The sequence below is a fragment of the Lycium barbarum genome, chromosome 8 (assembly GCF_019175385.1).
Source record: "Lycium barbarum isolate Lr01 chromosome 8, ASM1917538v2, whole genome shotgun sequence".
NCBI classification, from domain to species: domain Eukaryota; kingdom Viridiplantae; phylum Streptophyta; class Magnoliopsida; order Solanales; family Solanaceae; genus Lycium; species Lycium barbarum.
The window spans coordinates 74,582,707-74,594,105 of record NC_083344.1 but is presented as its reverse complement, the minus strand read 5'-3'; positions in this window follow the sequence as shown (position 1 = coordinate 74,594,105).

Below are 11,399 nucleotides of genomic sequence, written 5' to 3'. Positions count from 1 at the left end.
CCCGAAGAAAGGGGGTCAGTACGGAATATGTACTGAGCATGTAAGGCATGAAATACAGTAAAAAGGATCATAACTAAAACGGAGAATTACCAGAAACAGGTATGACTGTTAAAAACATCAATACACTTGCATTTTGAAATGAAAATCATGCATGTCAACATCATATATCATATATACATATAACGTGTCCCGACCATCTAGTGAGGGACTCGGTGAATAGAGTCATCATATGCCATTCTGGCCGCCACCCCCGTATCATCATATCATCATGTCATCATATCATCATATATATATATATATATATATATATATATATATATATATATATATATATATATATATATATATATATATATAACGTGCCCGGCCCTCTAGTGAGGGACGCGGTGAACAATGCAGTGGAGTACGCACGAGGTTGTGCTCCAGTCTGAAGCTCCTCCTAGTTGCTGACCTTGTGCTGTCCTTATACTGACCTTAAACTGTCCTTATGATCAAATTTACACAATCAGTCATGTGAAGTGTATGTAGCTGGATTAGGTAACTAAAGAAATCCTGTTAGTAGGATGAACATTCCTGTTAATACCACACACTAACAAGGATAACCTTAGTCATCCAACCAGGACTACAACAATCCTATGAAACTGTTATCATGAGCATTTATTTGTTTGTGTAATTCAAACTTGTGTCATCTCTTGTTGGCATGATCAACTGCATGTGATCAGTCTGGTTCTCTATTTCTGTATATCTTTATTCCGAAATTAGGCATCATCATCTTATCAGCATTGAGAATCTTCCTTGCACCTGTTGGTAATTCAGCAAAAGAATGAAAGTTAATTGTACCTGTAAAATCAAAAACCAGGTTAGTTAAAAAATCAGCAAGTGCATTGCCTTCCCTAAGGATATAAGCAAACTGCACTTGGCCCTTATTCCTCCAAAAGTTGATCTTATTAACTTCCATACTAATCTTCCATGGGATCTCCCATCTACCTTGAATAATGTTTATCATGGACAGAGAATCTGATTCAATCATTACAGGCACCAGATCATTTTTAATACAGAATTCAATTCCATCCAATATAGCTACAGATTCTGCTGTGATGTTAGTTGTATCAGCTATTCTTCTGGCCCAGCATATATAAGGTTTCCAACCTCATCTCTAATGCAGAATGCAGCTGAACTCAATCCTGGATTACCCCTAGAGGCCCCATATGTATTGTACTTGAACCAGCCAGCATCAGGAAATTGCCATTTCACCATCTTATATGCAATTCTAGGCCTGTAATCATCCAAGTATTTCACCAGTTGAGGCCATTCATCTAGAACTTGTCTCAACCAAGGATATAATGTCTTCACCAGTTGCTGCAGATTATAGTTGATCCCATGTATGACCTTTAGTTTATTCATCTTACCCCCATTCATGATAGTATTTCTCCTCTTCCATAGTTGCCAGCATATGAATGCAGGTGCAGCCTGCATGACTGCTTTGAGCTTTGTAGGACCTTGCATATACCACCATTGTATTATTGTCTGATGAATCTGGATCCTTGGCACAACTATCCCCACAGCTGCATTGTAATGCTGCCAAATTTATGCTGCAAAATCACCTATAAGGAATAGATGTTGAATTGTCTCCTCCTACTGAGAATTCAAACAACATCTACATCTAGATGCAATGCTGATATTCATTCTCTTTAGTATATCATCCACTGGTAATTTGAACTTCCACAACCTCCAAAAGAAGAATGATATTTTGAATGGAACTCTTTTGTGCCACAACTTTGAAAAGTTATCAGCTGTTTGAGCCTTTCTCCTGAGCATATTCCAAGCACTCCGTACAGTGAAGTCTCTTGTAGTGCTAGGCATCCACCAGGCTTTATCTTTCTCCTCTGAATGTTCCACTATACTCAGTTGTTGTAAGATATGATCACACACATTAATTGGCAGTTTGGCATGCAATTTATGTGCATCCTAGACATCTGCATTCATAAAGTGTGAAACTTCCTCAATGCTAATGTCAATCTGAAAATCTGGTGGTATTACCTGTTTGATTGGACCAAGCTTAGTCCAATTATCTTCCCATACATCACATGCTCCATTTTTAGGTTCCCACCATATCTGATGATCCACCTGATCCCTTGCCTGTAGCAATGTTTTCCACACTTGTGATCCATCTTTCCACTGCACTACTGTAGGCTTCTTCTTCTTGCAATATTTATTCCACATAAAGACTGACCATAATGTATTTGATGTTCTAAATTTCCACCATAATTTGGCAAAAAGGGCCTTGGACAAATCCTCTAGAGATCTGAATCCTAATCCTCCTTCTTCTTTTGGTAAACAAATCTTGTCCCAAGAGGACCAGTGCCTGCTTTTACCTTCTTCCTTGGTACTCCAGTAAAACCTTGAAAAGCTTTTATGAAGCTCATTAATGGTATATTTTGTGGGAACAACAGCTCACAACATGTATATTAGAATACTCTGAAGCACACTATTGATAAGAACTGCCTTTCCACCAAAAGAGAGCAGCTTTCCTTTCCAATTTTGCAGCATGTTTTTCACCTTCTTGATAAGATCATTGTAGTATCCCTTTTTCCTACTTGAATGAAATATAGGACATCCCAAGTATGTTAATGGAAATTGATCCTTTTTAAAGCCTGTAATCTGCTCCACCTGCTGAGATAGTGCACCAGCAATCTTGTCATGCATATATAAGGCACTCTTGCCTTTATTGATCAGTTGACTAGAGATTGCCTCATATTCCTGCAGTATCTTCATGATTCTCTACAATGACTCCCCTTCTGCAGATGCAAATATTATAGTATCATCTACATATGCAAGATGATTGATATTTTGACTCCATTTCGGCATGCCATAGCCCACATACTCAGCATTGTCAAATTCTGCATTTAGAGCTCTTGATAACACCTCTGCTGATAAAATAAACAATGAAGGTCAAAGAGGATCACCTTGTTTAACACCCCTAGTTGAGTGAAAAAATCCTTTGGCCTAACCATTAAATAGGATGTAATACCAGTTATTTGCAATCAACCTCCAAATCATGTCAATGAATTGACTAGCAAATCCCATTTTGTTGAGTACCTTTATCAAATATGACTAAGATACTCTATCATAGGCTTTTGCCATGTCTAATTTGATCACTACATTTGCTGGTTTGCCCCTTTTTCTGATATCTGTCACTATTTCTTGTGCCAACAGCACATTCTCAATAATGCTCCTCCCTTGAACAAAACCTGCTTGATTAATAGAGATCAACTGTGGTAACACACTCTCCAATCTATCATGAACAACTCTTGACATCACTTTGTTGATAAAGTTTCTTAAACTTATAGGTCTTAAGTATGAGTAACTTTGAATCAACTCCTTCTTTGGTAGTAACACAAGATTTGTGTGAGTGACTGATTTTGGAAGTGTATGACCCTGAAAGAAAGCCACCACCATCTTGTATACATCCAAGCCAATAATGTCCCAACATGTCTGGTAGAACACTCCAGGAAAGCCATCAGGTCCACTCGCACTTGCTCCACTAAGGTTGAACACAGTTTTTTTGACTTCGTCAACACTAGGCATTTGACAAAGAAGATCATTTCTGTTTTGGTCAATCAAAACAGGAATAAGTGACAACAAATTTTCATCTCCAATTAACTCTTCTTGTGAAAATCGCTGAGAGTAAAAATGCACAGCCTCATCTGCCATTTGATCTTCATCCTCAATCCATGAACCATCTGAGTTTTGAATTCTTTTGATCTGCAATTTCTTCCTACTTCCCTTTACTAAATTATGGAAAAATCTAGTATTTTTGTGTCCATCTACAAACCAATCCAGACCTGATTTTTGTCTCCAGTACTCCTCTTCATAATGCAAATATCTCTTAGTCTCAGCCAAAGCTTTCTGCAAAACCACTCTATTTACTTGGCTTGGGTTTTGTTCAAACAATTGTTCCTTTAACCTCACTATTTCCTCCCTTATGATCAACTGCTTGAATATATCTCCAAACACTTCCCTACTGCATTTGCATAACACTCCTTTTAGATTTTTCATCTTGCTTTTGAAGTTTATGAAAGGATCATCATGCTCCCAAATGGACCAATTCTGCCTGACTGTATCTAGGAAAGATGTATGTTCTATCCAAAAATATAGAATTTTAAAAGGTTTGACCAACTTTTGATGCTTATCCCCATAGGTACACATAAGTGGAGCATGATCTGAACCAGTTCTTGCTAGATGTTCCATTTCTATGTGTCCAAAGTTGTCCAGAAGCAATGAATTCACCAACATCCTATCCAATCTCTCAAAAATACATGCTGCATCTGCTCTACCATTCCACTAGGTGAAGGGACTAACTTTAAAATTTACCTATTCAAGCTCACAGAAGTTTATGCAAAAAGCAAAGTCTTCTATATCCTGAGGTTGAACAGGATTGCCCCCTATCTTCTCTTCATCATTCAAAACCACATTGAAATCTCCTCCTACTAACCAGGAACAAGATAAAGTATTGGAGAGATGATAGATATCCTCCCATAACTCTATTCTTTCAGAAGCACTACATTTAGCATATACTAAAGTAGTAATAAGATACTGATTCAGATCTTGTAAAAACAGCTTCAAACTAATTTGTTGAGGGGAGTCCATCAGAACTTCTACATCTATCTTACCAGCCACAAAATACCAGATTTTACCATTACAGTTAGCATTGGCTAAGCACATGCCCAATCTTCTTCTATACTGGTTTATTGTCCTGACCTGTTGAAAAGGCTCCATGAGAGCAATCAAAAAGAATTTGTGATGTCTGTTTAACAGTTGAACCCTATGAAAGGCTTTTTGTGTCTTCACTGACCTAATGTTCCAAATGAATGACTTCAACATCATTTAACATTAGATTTAGTAGCATTCCTCTTTGGTACCACCCTGAGTGTAATTTGCTTGTCAATAGCATTCTTCATGCCTTTCTTCTGACCCTTATTGTTAGACTTGCTATTAGGAGATATATCTGCCGGCTTAAGAATGTTTTCCTTATTATGCTTAATATTCTCCTATTTGTCTTCTCTGTGGAGATATCTGACATCCTCCCCTCCTTCCCAACCATCTATATTATGAGAGATCAGGTCATGTAATTCTTTGACTGGAGAAGACTTTCTACAAAATGTCACCCAATGATCAGTCTGTGAAATCACCATTGCCTTTTCTGAAGAAGAATGATCTGGTGGATCTGCATCTTGCTCCACATACACCTGCTCGTCAGCTAATACTATTGCCTCTATGGATTGCACATATTCCTGCACTTTTTCTTCTCTTTGCTCAGGATTATGAGTTATCACTGAGGGAGAACCCTCTGAAAGCTCTTTTACTGCATCTAATCTTGTATCCTCAACATCCACATGCTCATCATTTTCTTGATGATCATTTTGTTTTTGCACCTCCACTTTGTCTGGATTGTCTACTGTTCCTTGTTCTGCTGTATTGGTGCATGTTTGTCCATCAGTTTTACCATGTTCTCCATCTTCTTGTTGGTTTTCTCCTGTATTCAATTCCTTTTCTACTTCATTGATGCCACCATGAATTGATTCTTCCACACTGTCGCTTTTACAAGAGTCTCCCACAACATTACTTTGTATTCCATCATCATATTGCCTTTCCTCCACCTCATCAGCCAAGGAGTTATGAGTTTCTTTTTCCTGAAAAGTGCCTGGCATACCTTCCTGAATATCTGGTTGAATGATATCTGCATTATTCAGCCTTGTCTCCACCTGGTGACTTTGATCATCCTTGTTTTGCACCATCACCTGTACTTCTGAAGCATCATCTTTCTTTGCAGCACCATGATCAATTGTGCTTTCATTCCCCTTATCAGAAGTAGTAGTTTTTGGGACATACTTCATATAATAATTTCTGCCATGATGCCATCTACGTGCCTCCTGCTTGCCTTTATCCTTAACAGCTTGTGCCTGTTGATTTCCTGTCTCCTTCATCCCTTTATTTGAGCCTGTACCCTCAACATCTGCTGTTTTCTTCAATTCAGGATGAAGGATTCTACACTCATCTCTAGAGTGGCCTTGAATCTTGCATTCAGTGCAATATTTTGGAAGGAAATCATATTGAATTTTGACTTTCATCTTCCTGATGTCCTTTGTATCCTCATTCTCTATTTCCAACATCAGAAACTAAGGTAATTCAGCAAGAAGATCAACTTGGACTTTAACTCGAGCACAGCTAGGTCGAGTCTTGTTTATGGTCGCCAAATCCAACTATAAAGGCTTTCCAACAGCAGAAGCCATGGTAAACAATGATTCTTTGACCAAAAAAGTAGGTAACAAGTTTGGAAAAGAGATCCACACCATTGCCTGAGATGTTTCTTCATCCACATTGAACTTAGAATCATAAATAAGAGGCCTCATCTGATAGGTAACACCATCTTTGGCCTTCAAATAATATGCTCCTCTATATGTAAGATTGATAAAATCTTCCATCAATGAACATCTGATCAAAACATGTCTTGGCCCAAATAATCCAACCTTACAGTCACCTTCTAATCCACATTGTGATGGTATAATATTACGAAGATCTTCCAGCTCCGGCCACCCATGGGAAAATTTGCCAATTACTGCATGTTGAAGGTCTTCCAATATCTCCAATTTTTTGATTTCAGCCTCAGTTCACTTCACCATTGGAATACCATCAACATACGTTAGATTCTTCCTAGGGATAGGTTCACATTGCTGCTTCAATGCTGCACAGATTTCCACTCTACCCGTTAATGTATTGGCAAAGCTTTTTGAAGGGTTAGGGTATGTAGGAAAGTTTACGTTAAGATTTGAAGAATTAGGGTTTGGTTGAGATGAAGAAGAAGGTAATATATTGGATTGAGGTAAGGGTGGGAAAATGATGGAGGAGGTTAGAGGGAGAGGCTGGTCAGCCGCCAATGACGACTGACCAGTGGCCGGACTGGCCATATTACGGCTAGGTTAGGGATTGTTGTATTAGGGTTTGCATCAATTTTGAGGAGAGAGAAGAGAGCGTTCTTTGCATACAAATTGGAACTCCCAGCGTTCTTTGCTCCATGGAGTGATAATGTCCCTTAGATTGGTATTGAGGTGTTAATCAAGTGTCAAGAAGGTTCCATAAGGATTGGAGATCAAACGAGTCAAGGAGAATGAGTTCGGATGAACTGGGCATTATACGGCCCAACATACTGGCCGTATGTCTGGCCGTATAATCAGCCCAGAATATCACACCTCACTGGACCAGATCTACAGTCATACATACGGTCAGTATAATTTATACGGACCGTATGTTGGTCCATAGAATCTGGTCGAGACAGATTTTAAATGTTGATATAAGGACCCTCTCTCATTTATTTCATTTCATTTCCACTCTCCACACTTCAAGAATCCTCTAGAATTCTCTCCACTCTACACCCACAAGAACCTAAGAGAAATTGAAGATCAACTTTGTCAAACCCACAAAATGAAGTGTATGAAACCTATCAAAGTTCATCGAAGCCAAGAAATCCCAAGGGAAGTGAGCTAGGGTTTTTGTGCAAGAAGAGAATTTCCACTCAAGGCTTATTCTTCCATTATCTAAGGTGATTTGTATGATCATTCCACATTGTTTAAGGTGCTGAAAAGTTGAAACACTTGGATTGGAGAAGGATATAGGAAATGGGTCATGAATGTGTGAATACTGTCGTTGTTGAGTAGTACTTTGGGGTGAATTATGAATATTGGTATTTTGGGATTATAAGTCCGCTATAAATGAAATTTAGAACATGGGGTAAGTATTATATGTGAGAAAACGCGAAAGTGAACTATAACCACGATTATGGAAAAATGGAAGTGAAATTGTGAAATGCGGATAATGTAGATGAATGATGATTGTTGCCTGTTATATTGTGAAGGTTGTTATGGATGTTTGGGAGTTGATATATGATATGGAGAAAGTAGTAGAAACAAAGGAAATGTTGCCCAATTTTCTTTAACTTTAGTAAGCACGTTAAAGTAATCGATTAGCTAATGTTAATGTGAATTCTCTTGAAGGTAGAAATGTGGGCATTGAAGGAGAACAAGAAAGCGACAGATTAGTTGAACGAAAAAGGTATGTGAGGCTAGTCCTTTCTTTCTAAGGCATGAATCCTATAGCATGATTTTTCCTTCTTCTCCATGAATCTCCTATATCCCGGAAAAACTAAGAGTCTATGTTCATAAATAGCCATATGAGATAAGAGATACATTATGAGCCCAATAATGATGATGATGAGCTTAAGTCTAAAGATTCTAGAGTTCATGATATGATGTTCCTACAAACCTAATGATGTTGTTTATTGTATACACTCACCGTATATGCTATTTCCTTCAAGGTGAGGCAGAATGTTTATAAATACTCCATAATATAATCGAGGGTTCACGACCTTATGTCACCCCGACATAGCCATAGTTGCGTTCAAGTTCTAAGGTATGCTTTGATGATAAATGTATAATGATGCTAAGTCATGTTATGCCTATGAGATGTACAATAATGTAAGTTTATGATTGAGTATATGACGATACCATTCCACCGCACCTAGTTGGCCGGCATGTCACCGCGAAAGCGGGCTGCTTACGATTCCACCGTGCCTAAATGGCCGAGCATGTCACCGCTAAGGCGGGCTGCTATGTTTACACCGAGCCTAGAGGGCCAGGCATGATCACCACTAGTGGGCGACATATGATGGTTACCCGGACGCGGGTTAACGATGATGATCATGATGCGATGATATATGCGCTATGATTATACATGTACTATGATTATATAAAAATAAGATATATGTATGAAATGTATTCACCCATGAAACTCACGCAGGTTATATCTTCATCCTATGTCTTATGATTCTTCTATTATGTTCATTTCATTCATGTCTTACATACTCAGTACAATGTTCGTACTGACGTCTGGTTTCTTTAGACGCTGTGTTCATGCCCACAGGTTGACAGGGAGGTGATCCAGACTCGTAGAAGTTTCAGCAGATTTACAGGAGCACTCCATTACTCCAGAGGTGCTATTTGGTTTATTCTTTTGTGTATATATATGTACATGTATTTTGGGCACGACGGGGTCTTGTCCCGTCCATATGTCTAGTACTCTAGTAGAGGCTCGTAGATACACATGTGTAGCTAGTATGGTCTCACGATGCTACTATTGTGTATGTATTATTATTTTGATAGCCGAAGGGCGTATGTATATAAAAGTAATTATGTTTCCAAACGAAAAATGATTCTTCTATGATATGAGTATGATGAGTAACAGAATGAGTGGTGCTCGGTGGTTAGCCCCGGGTACCCGTCACGGCCCCTAGTCGGGTCGTGACAAAAGTGGTATCAGAGCAGATTGGTCCTAGGAAGTGTCTACGAGCCGTTTCTAGTAGAGTCTTGTTTATGGTGTGTTGCGCGCCACACTAATAAACTGGAGGCTACAGGGCATTTAGGAAAAATGACCATCTTTCATCTTAAGAGATCGTGTGATAGAGCTGTATTATAAGACTTTCTCCTCCCTAATAGTGTGCTATGATTTCAGAAATGCCGCCAATGGGAAAAGCTACAGCCGCCCAAAAGGGCAAGACTACGATGAAAAGGTGGGTAGAAAGAGAGCCGCCAATGAACATATAAGAGGGCGAATCACATAATGAGGCTCTATCTAATACTTCTTCCACCCCGCCCAATGTAGAAGAACAAGGAGGAGCTTCAGCTCCAGTTCCTCCACCGGTCGCTTCGGGTCAACAAGTGACCGAGGGTATTCATCTATTGACGCAGTTAGTTGCCGCCCAGGCACAGCGGCAGAATGTGAGTCCAAGTGATCGGGTAGCTAGTACCAGAGCCTGTGATTTCATGAGTTTGAATCCTCCGGAATTTTTTGGGTCGAAGCCGAATGAAGACTCGCAAAGTTTTATTGATGAAATGTTGAGGACATTGAAGATTATTCATGCCTCCGAAACTGAATTTGTGGAGTTGGCATCTTATAGACTCCGAGATGTGGCGGTATTGTGGTACAATACTTGGTTATCATCAAGAAAAGAGGATGCACCCGGAAAGGTATAACACGACCTGGTGGACGGACCGTAAAGTGATTTACGGCCCGTAAACCATGGTCGTAAATCACTATGCATGCAGGCCGAAGTTTCTGGTCCTGCTTAAGCTTAAAGACGACCACGAGGGACGGTCTGTAAAGTGGAATACGGACCGTAAACCTCCATGGACGACCACTGTTCACCCAGCACAAATTTTCCAATTCATTAAATATGAGGATCAAGACTTATTTTATTTCATTACAACATTACACCACTTCTCTCTAGAACTTCTCTCTACATTTATTATATGAGTTTTCAAGGATTATAAGCCATCAATAACATTAAGACAAGTGAATCAAGGATAAGGGAATCAACAGGGATCATCCAAGTCAAGAAATCCAAATGGAGAAAAACTAGGGTTTTGCTCAAAGAAGAGTATTATCAACCAAAGCTTGTTCATAAAACTTCTAAGGTAAGATTCATGATTTTTACAAGATGTTTAAGGTATTGGAGAATTAAAATACATGGATTGTTGAAAATGTGGTCAACTAGGTCATGAATGATGAATAGTGACATTTTGAGAAATAGTTTGAATTGAGTTATGAATGTTGTTGTGTTGTGATATGAATGGGTTATAAATGGTATTAAGATCATGAACTAAACACTTTAGACGAATGGACGAAGATGGGTGTTATAATCAAGAATGTGGGTGAATTAGAGGCAAATTGAGGAATCTAGATAATGTGGATAATGTGAATGACTAATGGCCATTGTTATGATATTAATGAAGGTATAAACGCTAGCATTGGAAAGGAACGTGCCAGTGTAGAATAGTTCGACGGAAAGGTATGTAAGGCTAACCCTTCTTTCATAAGGCATGGTTCTTGGCCAAATTCCTAATTCCTCCATATGAGTATGTTGTCTTCACATGGTTGACATTCCGAGCTCATAAGCTCACGACCCTTGATATATACTATGATTATACTATGTTCCTCGTATGACGAGTAAGTCCATAATGTAGATGTAACGATAACGATGAGAATGGTAATGATAATGATATCAAAAATGATGCAAAAGGTGCCTACGGGCTATTATACTTATATGTGCCTATGAAGGGCTATAATGAACCCCGAGCTTATAACGTCGGGTAGAATATATGTATATGAATATGTATGAAGTATGTATACGATTACGAAACGCGCGCGCACGTCTGCAGATGGTACGGATAACCCTGAAGCCTTGGTAGGGCCAAGTAGAAATAACATTGAGCCTTGGTTGGCCAAGTACGTATGAAACACCGAACCTTATGGTCGGGTACGCTATGTATGTATATACGTGTATGGCT